The sequence below is a fragment of the Lolium rigidum genome, chromosome 4, assembly GCF_022539505.1.
Source record: "Lolium rigidum isolate FL_2022 chromosome 4, APGP_CSIRO_Lrig_0.1, whole genome shotgun sequence".
Taxonomy (NCBI): domain Eukaryota; kingdom Viridiplantae; phylum Streptophyta; class Magnoliopsida; order Poales; family Poaceae; genus Lolium; species Lolium rigidum.
Genome location: NC_061511.1, coordinates 125,485,256 through 125,497,436, shown reverse-complemented (window position 1 = coordinate 125,497,436; position 12,181 = coordinate 125,485,256).

Sequence of the window (12,181 nt, the reverse complement as noted above, 5' to 3'; positions counted from 1 at the left end):
TTTAGGCACGAGCGGAGCGTCCATTTGCGTCGTCCCGTTGGAGATACCGTGAATCTCAATCAGCGATTTTGTTGCTCTCTTTGGCTCTTTGCCACGAAAAGGGAATCACATAGATAGAAAAAACATAAAGGTGCGGTCTCTTTTTATTAAAAAAACATGTCAACGTGAAGAAGGATCCAATACGGGAAAAAATAGCTCAAGGACAAATCTTCAAATTGGTACAGGGTCCACCATGGCACCATTAGGGACGTTTTGGACTAATATGATTCAGATTTACAAGTTCTTGCACTCCGGTTTTCCATTTTGCAACTTATTGTACTAATTTGCACATGAGGTGCAAGTTGTTATACCTAGGATGTAATTAGCTCAAAGATATAGAGAGAGCTCTATTCTTGACTGATTGTGATGCAAGGCAATTAAATTATTTGCTGTAGATTTATGTCACTGTTGCATAAAGAGTTATTCTTTTCGATATTCTGAAATCTCATTACTCATTATGATCCCTGCAGGTGTTCGACTCTGGCTGCCTTTTCTTGCCAGAGCATGTGTAGGCTAAGCAGATGGGACCATGAGTGAGGAAACGACATTAAATTGCGTACACCGGCAAGAGAAATTCCTTTTTTTAATCATTAAACATGGCATTTATTTCCTTTTTAGAAAAAAAATAAAAAGTGACCACCGTACAATGATGGTAAGTCATTCTCTTGCTTGCATATACACGGCCTCATGTCATATCACTTGTACAAAGTGCATAGATTTGTAATGCGATGCCTTTATATGATTGCTAATTATTGATTATAATTGTGAATTGTTAGCATTCAGAGTCTTCTTTCGTCGATAAATATTTTGAAAAAATCAACCCGTAGAGAGTGACATTTAGAGAGTTCCACCATATTAATACAAACTAAAGAGGACTTATTTAAAGAACTATACAAGTGGACATATCCAGAGAGATATTCACCGCCCATGCTATGTTGGAGATCTCTAGATTACATACTAGATACCGGAACCGTTTACAAAACATTCGGTACCTACTAGCTGTAAATTTGTTTGGTTTCTAATAGTAATAAAATCTGGGGAGTGGCGTTTTGGCACCCGGAAGCATATGCTCCCGGTTTTTAAACTTCATTTTAAATGCACTTTTAAAATGTTGGAAAATTTGAACATAAAATTTAGTGGATACATCTCGAAATTCTACACGTTCACAAAGTGGTTCCACAGAAAATCGACATTTTGAGTGTCATTTGTAAAAAAGACAAACTTTTCTGTAAGAAAAAAGTTGTGTACGAGACGTTTTGTTTAGCTTTTTCACACAAGTCACAAAAAATGTCGGTTTTTCGCAAGACTTGATGTGCGCACGTAACATGTTGATACGTAAGCGAGAAATTTTTTGTACGAATTTTTTGAACATTTCAAAATGTTTCACCTGTGGCAGAAGCATATGCTCCCATGTGCCGAATTGAATTTCCGATAAAATCTGCGGGTAGCGCCCGCCATTATTATAAATCTATGGTATTACAACTTTACAAGTTGGAGCTGCGAGAGGCTTGCAATCTGATCTTCTTATGAGGAAGTAACCATCATCGATGATGTGAGTGTTTGAGTTTGTTTTTCCCAGTGCAACGACATATAATGTGTATAAAACATGTGAGTATCATCATAAAAGTAGCATGGAACATAAGAAATTATAGATACGTTTGAGACGTATCATGCCACCCGACCGCTCCGCCGCGTCCTCCCTCTCCTCTCCTTGTTGCCTGCCCAGTCGAGGAACTCCGCTCGTCTGTGGGCTTCGTCGTGCGTCGGCGACGACCTCCAGACCCACGCCGCCGACCTCCCACCGCCACCACCTCGCAGCCCTTGTGGCGTCTCCCTCCGCGCCAGGGAACCCGCCGGGCGCGCCGACCCTGCCCGCCGCCTTCGACGGCCGGGCGCCGCCGGCGCCGGCGGCGGCAGCGGCCGGGAGGAGGAGATTTAGGGGCCTTTTTCTGTTTAGGGTTGGGGCTCTCCGGAGCCGCTCGCGCGAGAGCGACCCGGGAGAGGAATGACCAAGTGCTTTTCTTAGTACTATAATTGTTTGAGACAAGTCTTAGAGCATGTCTAACAGGCCCCTTACTTTTCTGCCCCGTAAAACGCGAGTATTTCGCCCCGTATAAAAAAGTGCTCCTAGATAGATCGTTCCGTCTAGCAGACCCCGTATTTCACCCCGTAAATTCGTAAATTTAAAACCCCGGGAAACTTGTTCATAGTCATAGTTCATAGATAGTCGATCATACATACGGATCAACATATATACATATTGAATTGATCCTAAATGGATCGCGACTTCTAGTCGGAGAGGTCAACGATGTATGCGTCCGCCTCCGCCTCCCGCGCCTGTGCCTCCTTCACGACGGCGATGGCCGCCGCCTTCTCTTCTTCCTCCGCCCTCTTCTTGTCGGCGTCGTCCTTGAGGAACGCTGCTATCGCCTGCAAGAAGAGGGGATCTTCCTCCTCCTCCTCCTCGCCGACGAGCGGAGCTCCTCCGCCGCTGGTGCTCCCGATATGCGCGACCCATGCCGCCTTCGCCCGGCGGTTGCGCTCCCACTCAGCGCGCCACTTGTCAAAGTCGGGGCCGCTCATCGGCTTGAGCGGTGGATCCTCCTTGTACCAGCGCCCGCCCGCGGCGAACTCACGGAGCTTCGGCGGGACGTACAGGGCACCGGCGTACCTACACGCCGCACGGCGGCTCCCGGCGGCGGACCGCTTACATTGGAGACGCCACGCCTCCTCGACGGTGTCCGGCGAGCGGGATCGCTTCGATCCGCTCGTCGGCGACGCGGTACTGCTTCGGCGTGCGTACATGCCGACCGGCGGTTGAAATGCGGAGCTAGGGTGCGCGGGATTTCTCGCCGGAGCTAACTGGGGAGGCGGCGGCGCACGATGGAGCTAGGGTTGCGAGTGAGGGGTTAATCACTCACTCGCACCTTTGCCCGGTATAAGTAGGGGGGCAGCGGTGCAGATATCCTGGGCCCCATATTCCGCCGAAATGGGCCGGACCAAATACGGGGCATGCTAGACGGCCCAAACCGCGCCTGCCCCGTATCCCGCCGGAATTTTACGGGGTGGACGGGTTTTAAGGGGCCTGTTAGACATGCTCTTAATGAGCTTGTTTTGAGAATCTTGGGGCTAGCAAAAATATCAAGAAGCATGTCATAGTGTCAATAATGTTAGATGGTTGAAACGTTGGGACTTCAAGTGCAGAGTGTGTAGTCTAGGAAGCAATTTTTCCCTCAAGGGTGACTCTAGGGTTATATCGAGCTCTCGGGAACTGCGCAAAGAGGTATTTCTCCCTCTCTTTTTCTAGCAATCCTGCAAAGTATAATAAAGCCTTGTGTCCCCAACACCACCGTGTGGTTTTTCAAACACACGGTTTCGCGTAAGTAAATAAAACACAAGTAGTAATAAAACGAGTAAAACTAGATAAAATAAAGTAACTAAGTAAAAATAGTAAAAGGGTTGGTTGTTTTGGGGGTTTTGGATGCAAATAGGAAAAGTAAATATTTTTTATTTTTGGATTAAAATAGTACAACAAATAGAATGATAAGATAAAAGCAATATAAAAGTGTTTTTACGATAAAAAGTGGACCGAGGGTTCATGAGTTCACTTGACTATTCTCTTTTTTAAGTTGTGGTGGACAATAACAATTCTTCAATGCGATATGAAGATGCAAAATAATAACATGTGAAAGATACGCATTCATATGGGCATCACATCCTAACATATAGATGATGCAACACATCTTTCTTATACTCCACAAGAAAGGGAAAACTCCATGCAATCTTGTATTGAGAACTAACAGAGCATATCCATAAGTACTTTGACATGATGTTTGAATATCAAATATGCTACCTTCAGCTAACAAGATCATCACTTTTGTCACGTGACGAACATAGCACATGCATTCACTTTATCCTTAGTGAGGTAGCAAAAGAAAAGGCAAAACCATAATAGATCATGAATTTGTTGTTACTATTCAATCACTAAAACCATGCTACTACATCTAATACACACGTCACACCACACATGCTCTTGCGTATAAGTTGGATCAGTACAAATACTTAAGAACGGGGTACATAATATGTATCTCTCAATACATCTTGCACATAATATGATAATCTCTCATAGCACAATATTATAGAATAAGGATCCACCACATAGGTCATAATCATGTAGGACAGCTCATATGGCACTAAGAACTATGAAGAACATGAGAGAAATAGATCAAGCTACTGCCACAAACCCGTAGTCCCGAGGTGGACTACTCCCTCTTGGTCATGGTGATGATGATGAAGACGTTTGAGAAGGTGGAGATCCCTCCGGCGACGATCCCGGTGCACCTCCCAGACATCCTCAATCTTTTCCTCACTCTCTTCCTCTCTCGATCCTGGCCTAGACGTTGCCAAGATAACTTCTCTATCTCTCTCTCTCTCTCTCTCCTTTCTCTATCGGCTTCCAACTCTTCTTTCAACGTAAACCCTCAAAATGTCTGAACGTCGCAGCGTCTGAACCTTTCTGCAATGTCCCAATCCTCGCAACACCCCCCTCCTTTGCAACGTGTGGATCTTCGGCTTATATATCTCCAGGGATGGTCACAACGGCTCGCCGAGGCACCACCCAAGAGCGTTCCCGAGCTCAATCGGATGGAGCCACGCATGCGACGTGCAAGTGGGTGGTGTGCGCGACCTATGGATGGCCACGAGCGATGCGCTGACGCGCTTGATGACGGCGTGACAACTCGGCTAGCGAGTTGTCACTCCTGTCCGCAGCGCAGGCCTCTATCGGTCTGCGCCATGATGGCGCCCAGGGGTGCAAGCGCCTCGTCTGTTCCCCACGCAAGTCCTGATGCGTCCCATCGATCCCAGTTGTCCCCTGCTCCTTGGCCTCGCCTGACCAAGGAGAGGAGGCTTCCGAGCCCTTCTCGGGGCCGTCTGAGCCACGCCTTGGCTCAAAGGCTCCGCTTCCGAGCCCTTAGTCTCTCCCCAGGGAACGCTCCCGGGAGGAGGCCAAGGGAAGCTCTTGGCTCCGTTTGTCCTATTCTTCCCGTCATGTCTGCTCTCACAGACTCACCTTTGTCTGGGAGCTCTTGTTCTCCACTGGTTGTCCTACGTAACAAGGTAAATTTTAGCAGTGTTGCACGGGTTTTACCACAAGTCATACCTGCATAGCTTGCCATAGAAGTATCGTGGAGGTCGTGGGCTGGGGCCCGCGCGCACCGCGGCGTAATCGTGTGGGCCCTGGGTCCCATTACGCCGACAGAAGCCCCCGGGCGAGGGCCGACATCGCCACAGAGTAGCCTACAAACAATCTTGGTCTTGAGTTCTTCGGAGGATTTCGTTGTCGGGCTTCGCCCAACAGCGGCGTGCGGGCCCAGCCTGTCGTGGGGCGCGACGGGACTGTGCGCCAAGTCTTTGAAATGTGCATGCGTCACTACTCGAGTGCGAGCGCAGGCGACGCGCCTTGCCTTGTCTTCCGCGGTGAGTCTTCATTAACAGTCGCTGCTTCGAATCCTACTGAAAGTGCATGGAGCCCCCATGTGTGGTTTTGGTAATTAATGACAATCCCTATGGACTAATGTTTGCATTGAGTTATATTTGTAGGAGTTGTCCATAGGCAATGCTTGAACCATATGTTGGCTTCAAGGTTGCAATAAGAAGAAATTGATGAAGGATATCAAGTGTCAAGTATGTCTTGAAGATGAAGATAAAGTGAGCCCTCAAGTTACTTCAAGACATCAACATGTTTGTATTAGGTTGCAATAAGAAGAAATTGATGAAGGATATCAAGTGTCAAGTATGTCTTGAAGATGAAGATGAAGATGAAGTGAGCCCTCAAGTTACTTCAAGACATCAACATAATGAAGTGCAAGTTCAAGATGAGCCAACTCGAAGAGATCATAAGCTTGAAGCTTGCCATGAAGAAATGAAGTGCTAGTTCAAGATGATCCATCTCGAAGAGATCCTTTGATTGACTCTTGCCATCCATATGGTGATCATGGATATGTGAAGTTGCGCCGAAGAAGAAGCTCTCCCGCGGTGGTTTATGGGGGAGCAATCTACAAGACTTCGTCAAGAAAGCACAATCAAGGAAGGCGTTTCATCTTGTTGCGGTCAAGACCATCATCATCAAGCTCAAGTGGAATGCGCAAGGTTAAGGTTTTCTCTTGATAGGGTTTCTTTCTCACCGGTCTCATGGTGTAGTTGGAGACCGTTTTATAGTTTAGTTGCCGTACTATCAAGAGGACTCTCGAGTGAGTAACTCGATCGTATCGTTCGGAGAGAGCTCAAACCTTTGCATCCTTGCATCATCTTTCTTGGTTGTTATTTGGATCTTATCCATGTGATGTTTCCGAGCTTGTGCTTATTCTCATGACAAGCTTTAGTTCATCGAAAACGGATTTCGCATAGATCACTTTTTGAGTTTTCGAGTTTGGTTCATCATCATCTTTATTGGTTGTTATTTGGATCTTATCCATGAGGTGATTTAGAGCTTGTGGTTATTTCCATAGCAAGCTCTAGTTCTTCGAAAACGGATTCCGCATGAATCACTTGTTGCGTTTTAGACATTGGAGTTTTTCTCGGTTTTTCGTATTGAGATGTTTCGCTCTAAAATAAATAGAAAAATCTACCCACTTGTTATTAATCTTTTCACTCTTTGTGGGGTAGCCTTTGTCATCCTCTTTACAACAAAATTAGTTTCACCTAAATCCAAGTCTCCTATCTCAAGTTGTTGCATTTTCCATATTGGAGGTTTTACCGGTCTGTCTTTTATAGATAGGTAAAACCTTTATTCATTTATTTCTATCCTACCTTACTGGAATATGATGGTTCCTTACATGATCTTGTAAATCTTTTTACTAGCTTCTAAACGAGCCCAAGATCATCAAAATCGGAGTCCGGATGCAAAAGTTATTCAAGTTTTCGTGAAGCAGTTTTTTGGCCGGAAGTTCCGGTGGCCGGAACTTTCGCCCTACTTCCGGTGAACTTCCAGGGCGATTCTGCATGCAGAAGTATACTGTAAGCATTCCGGGGACGCCCTTCTTCACCCGGAAGTTGGCCGGTACTTCCAGGGGGCGGAAGTTCCGCCACAAGTGACCGGAAGTTCCGGTTTTGACGAGTTTTGTGCATAACGGACAGATTTCTCTTGCCCTATTTAAGGGGGTCTTCTTCCCCAAAGTTTCCCAACCGTTTGAGCTTGTTTTTGCCTCCATTGTTGACCTTCTTTGAGCTTGCTATGTCCCTCTCCCTCCAATGAATCTTGCATCTATTTGAGAGAAAGATAGAGGAGATCTAGATCTACATCTTCACCAATCAAATCCCTCTCTTTGTGAGGGGAATCCACTAGATCTAGATCTTGGAGAAATTTGGTGTTCCTCCTCATATTTGTTCTTCCTCTCTTATTCCCCCAATAGCTTTTGTAGCTTTGTTGGAATTTGAGAGAGAAGGACTTGAGCATCTTTGTGGTGCTCTTGCCATTGCATTTGGTGCATCGGTTTGAGTTCTCCACGGTGATTCGTGGAAGTGAAAGCAAGAAAGTTGTTTCTCTTGGGTTCTTGGAACCCTAGACGGATTCTAGGCCTTTGTGGCGATTTCTTGGGAGCCTCCAATTAAGTTGTGGATGCGTGCCCCAAGCTTTGTGTAAGGCCCGGTTTTCGCCTCGAAGGAAATCCCTTAGCGGAATCGTGACCTAGGCCTTTGTGGCGAGGGTCACCGGAGAATAAGGTGAGGCGCCCTCGTGGTGTTCGGTGTGTGGTGTGAGTACCGCATCATGGGGTGAGTGATACGTCTCAAACGTATCTATAATTTCTTATGTTCCATGCTACTTTTATGATGATACTTACATGTTTTATACACACTTTACATCGTTTTGATGTGTTTTCCAGAACTAACCTATTGACGAGATGCCGAAGTGCCGGTTTGCATTTTCTCGCTGTTTTAGGTTTCGAAATCCTAGTAAGGAAATATTCTCGGAATTGGACGAAATCAACGCCCGGGGTCCTATTTTTACACGAAGCTTCCGGAAGACCGAGGGGAAAGGAAGTGGGGCCACGAGGCGCCGCCACAACAGGGCGGCACGGCCCGAGGCCCCGGCCGCGCGCCTCGGTGTGTGGGGCCCTCGTGTGGCCCCCGCGTTGCCCTTCCGCCTACTTAAGGTCTCCGTCGCGAAAACCCTATGACGTTCGACGAAACCAGAGAAAACCTTCCAGAGCCGCCGCCATCGCGAAGCCGGGATCCGGGGGACAGGAGTCTCGTTCCGGCACGCCGCCGGGACGGGAAGTGCCCCGAAGGCTCCTCCATCGACACCACCGCCATCTCCATCAACGCTGCTTGTCTCCCATGAGGAGGGAGTAGTTCTCCATCGAGGCTCGGGGCTGTACCGGTAGCTATGTGGTTAATCTCTCTCCTATGTACTTCATTACAATAATCTCATGAGCTGCCTTACATGATTGAGATTCATATGATGATGCTTGTAATCTAGATGTCATTATGCTAGTCAAGTGGATTTTACTTATGTGATCTCCGGAGACTCCTTGTCCCACGTGTGTAAAGGTGACAGAGTGTGTGCACCGTGTGGGTCTCTTAGGCTATATTTCACGAGAATACTTATTCACCGTTATGAATGGCATAGTGAAGTGCTTATTTATATCTCTTTATGATTGCAATGTGTTTTGTATCACAATATATCCGTGTGCTACTCTAGTGATGTTATTAAAGTAGTTTATTCCTCCTGCACGGTGTAATGGTGACAGTGTGTGCATCGTGTAGTACTTGGCGTAGGCTATGATTGTGATCTCTTGTAGATTATGAAGTTAACTATTGCTATGATGGTATTGATGTGATCTATTCCTCCTTTCGTAGCGTGAAGGTGACAAGTGTGCATGCTATGTTAGTACTTGGTTTGGTTATGTTGATCTCGTTATGCACTCTAAGGTTATTTAAATATGAACATTGAATATTGTGGAGCTTGTTAACTCCGGCATTGAGGGTTCGTGTAATCCTACACAGTTAGTGGTGTTCATCATCCAACAAGAGGGTGTAGAGTCTAGCATCTATTTATTTATTATGTTATGTGATCAATGTTGAGAGTGTCCACTAGTGAAAGTATGATCCCTAGGCCTTGTTCCTAAATATCGCTATCGCTGTTTGTTTACTCGTTTTATCGCATCTATACTTCCTGCAATATTACCACCATCAACCACACACCAGTCCCGGACAGCAAAACACTTTTTCGAGTACCGTTGCTACTCGCTCGCATTTATTCATACCACCTGTATTTCACTATCTCTTCGCCGAACTAGTGCACCTATTAGGTGTGTTGGGGACACAAGAGACTTCTTGCTTTGTGGTTGCAGGGTTGCATGAGAGGGATATCTTTGACCTCTTCCTCCCGAGTTCGATAAACCTTGGGTGATCCACTTAAGGAAACTTGTTGTCTGTTCTACAAACCTCTGCTCTTGGAGGCCCAACACTGTCTACAAGAATAGAAGCACCCGTAGACATCAAGCACTTTTCTGGCGCCGTTGCCGGGGAGGAAAGGTAAAAGGCACTCATACTCCGGTCCCAGGTAAAGTACTTTTCTGGCACCATTGTGTGAGTGTTCGAAGCTATTTCCTTTAGATCCTGCAATTGCATCTTTTTGTTTCTTGTTTACACTAGTTTGGCATAATGGACAACAATGAGCTTCTTATTCTATTTCCCGAGTTAAGACATGAATGGTTTAATGCGAAAATTAAAAAACCTATGGAACCTTATTTGCATGCTGGTAGTAATATTAGTATGAACGCTTTGAACACCATTGTTGATAATGATATAGAAAGTTCTAAGCTTGGGGAAGCTGGTTTTCATGATCTTTTTAGTCCCCCAAGCATTGAGGAGAAAATTTTCTTTGATGATACTTTGCCTCCTATTTATGATGATTATAATGATAGTGGTCTTTTGGTGCCACCTACTATGGAGAGTGAATTTTATTATGATTATACTATTCCTCCTACACTTTATGAGAATAATAATGATAGTTACTTTGTTGAATTTGCTCCCACTACAACTAATAAAACTGATTATGCTTATGTGGAGAGTAATAATTTTATGCATGAGACTCATGATAAGAATGTTTCATTTGATAGTTATATTGTTGAGTTTGCTCATGATGCTACTGGATATTATTATGAGAGAGGAAAATATGGTTGTAGAAATTTTCATGTTACTAAAACACCTCTCTTTTTGCTTGAAAATCTTGAAGCTGCACTTGTTTTATCTTTCTATGCTTGTTGCATTATGCTTCATGAATTTGTTTATTTACAAGATTCCTATGCATAGGAAGCATGTTAGGCTTAAATTTGTTTTGAATTTGCTTCTTGATGCTCTCTTTTGCTTCAACTCTTATTTCTTGCGAGTGCATCATTAAAAGCTGCTGAGCCCATCTTAATGGCTATAAAGAAAGAACTTCTTGGGAGATAACCCATGTGTTTATTTTACTACAGTACTTTTGTTTTATATTTGAGTCTTGGAAGTTGTTACTACTGTAGCAACCTCTCCTTATCTTATTTTGTTGCATTGTTGTGCCAAGTAAAGTCTTTGATAGTAAGGTTCATACTAGATTTGGATTACTGCGCAGAAACAGATTTCTTGCTTTGTCACGAATCTGGGCCTAATTCTCTGTAGGTAACTCAGAAAATTATGCCAATTTACGTGAGTGATCCTCAGATATGTATGCAACTTTCATTCAATTTGAGCATTTTCATTTGAGCAAGTCTGGTGCCTCAATAAAATTTGTCTTTACGGACTGTTCTGTTTTGACAGATTCTGCCTTTTATTTCGCATTGCCTCTTTCGCTGTGTTGGATGAATTTCTTTGTTCCATTACCTTCCAGTAGCTTTGTGCAATGTCCAGAAGTGTTAAGAATAATTGTGTCACCTCTGAACATGTGAATTTTTGATTATGCACTAACCCTCTAATGAGTTTGTTTTGAGTTTGGTGTGGAGGAAGTTTTCAAGGGTCAAGAGAGGAGGATGATACAATATGATCAAGAAGAGTGAAAAGTCTAAGCTTGGGGATGCCCCGGTGGTTCATCCCTGCATATTTCAATAAGAATCAAGCATCTAAGCTTGGGGATGCCCAAGGCATCCCCTTCTTCATCGACAAATTATCAGGTTTCTTCTCTTGAAACTATATTTTTATTCGGTCACATCTTATGTACTTTACTTGGAGCGTCTGTTTGTTTTTGTTTTTGTTTTTGTTTGAATAAAATATGATCCATCATGCTTGTGTGGGAGAGAGACACGCTCCGCTGTTGCATATGAACACATGTGTTCTTAGCTTTATTCTTAATGTTCATGGCGAAGGTTGAAACTGCTTCGTTAATTGTTATATGGTTGGAAACGGAAAATGCCGCATGTGGTAAATGGTATAATGTCTTGAATAATTTGATACTTGGAAATTGTTGTGCTCATATAGATCATGTTTAAGCTCTTGCACCATGTACCTTGTACCCATTAATGAAGAACTACATAGAGCTTGCTAAAATTTGGTTTGCATGATTAGTTTCTCTAGAGTCTAGATATTTTACGGTTGAGGTGTTTGAACAACAAGGAGACAATATAAAGTCTTATAATAGTTACAATATGTTCATATGTGAGCTTTGCTGCACCTTTTATACTTGAGTTTGCTTCAAACAACCTTGCTAGCCTAGCCTTGTATTGAGAGGAATTCTTCTCGTGCATCCAAATCCTTGAGCCAATAACCATGCCATTTGTGTCCACCATACCTACCTACTACATGGTATTTCTCTGCCATTCCAAAGTAAATTGCTTGAGTGCTACCTTTAAATTTCTATCCTCTACCTTCATAATATATAGCTCATGGGACAAATAGCCTAAAAACTATTGTGGTATTGAATATGTACTTATGCACTTTATTTCTTATTAAGTTGCTTGTTGTGCGATAACCATGTTCCTGGGGACGCCATCAACTCTCTTTGTTGAATATCATGTGAGTTGCTATGCATGTCCGTCTTGTCTGAAGTAAGGGAGATTTACCACTTATTTAATGGTTATAGCATGCATAATGTTAGAGAAGAACATTGGGCCGCTAACTAAAGCCATGATTCATGGTGGAAGTTTCGAGTTTTGGACAAATATCCTCA